Below are 965 nucleotides of genomic sequence, written 5' to 3'. Positions count from 1 at the left end.
CACACACACACACACACACACACACACACACACACACACACACTCACATACAAACACACACATACACACACAAACACACACACACACACACACATACACACAGGCAAAAGAAAAACGACGTGCTTGTTTCAGTTTCTGTCTACCAAATTCACTCACAAGGCTTCGGTGGACCCGAGGTTATAGCAGAGGACACTCGCCCAAGGTTCCACGCAGTGGGACAGAACCCGGAACCATGTGGTTAGGAAGAAAACTTCTTCTCACACAGCCGTGCCTACGCGAAGGTTTTCTTCTATGAAATCCCACTCAAAGGGTAGCAGTGGTGAGCCCAAGGTTGCATTGCATGCAGATCCTACCTTAGGACCCCGCTCACAGTTTTTCTACCTTTCTTTTCCGTTTTTTTCTTTTTGCTTGCGAATTGAACTTAACTGCACAATCATGCTTATGCCTGAATATTTGCATGCGTATGCAAATTATTATGTATAAGTGCATGTGTGTGTATGTGCATATATAAATGTCTGTATATATTTTTCGTACAGCTATTATAACAAAGCTATTGGTGACCAGGAAAATATTTTAATCAGTGCATATATTCCAAAACGATAGACAAACACTGAAAACATCAACTATAAGAATAACTGGATCTTGTTCAAAACGGGGGCACCAGTTTTCATTTATGTTTTATGTAGTGTTTTTGGTACTGAAAGACTTTCAAACTTCGTATACTTATCTATTTTGTGTTATAGAACAGAAAAAAATTTTGTATTCGAATTTATTTCATGTAAAAAATTGTCTTATTTCGATAATTTCAACCAATCACTGACAAGTATTCAGCTGTTTATATTTACTCCTTTGGCAGTTTAAGGGGTGTAAAGCGTATTTAATCTCCATTACTTCTGACATTTTGCAGAGGCAACACACGTGTGTTCGTTTTCCCTAACCCTAACCCTAACCCTAATTGACTTGCT

The sequence above is a fragment of the Octopus bimaculoides genome, chromosome 5 (genome assembly GCF_001194135.2).
Source record: "Octopus bimaculoides isolate UCB-OBI-ISO-001 chromosome 5, ASM119413v2, whole genome shotgun sequence".
NCBI classification, from domain to species: Eukaryota; Metazoa; Mollusca; class Cephalopoda; order Octopoda; family Octopodidae; genus Octopus; species Octopus bimaculoides.
This window is presented reverse-complemented; position numbering follows the sequence as displayed.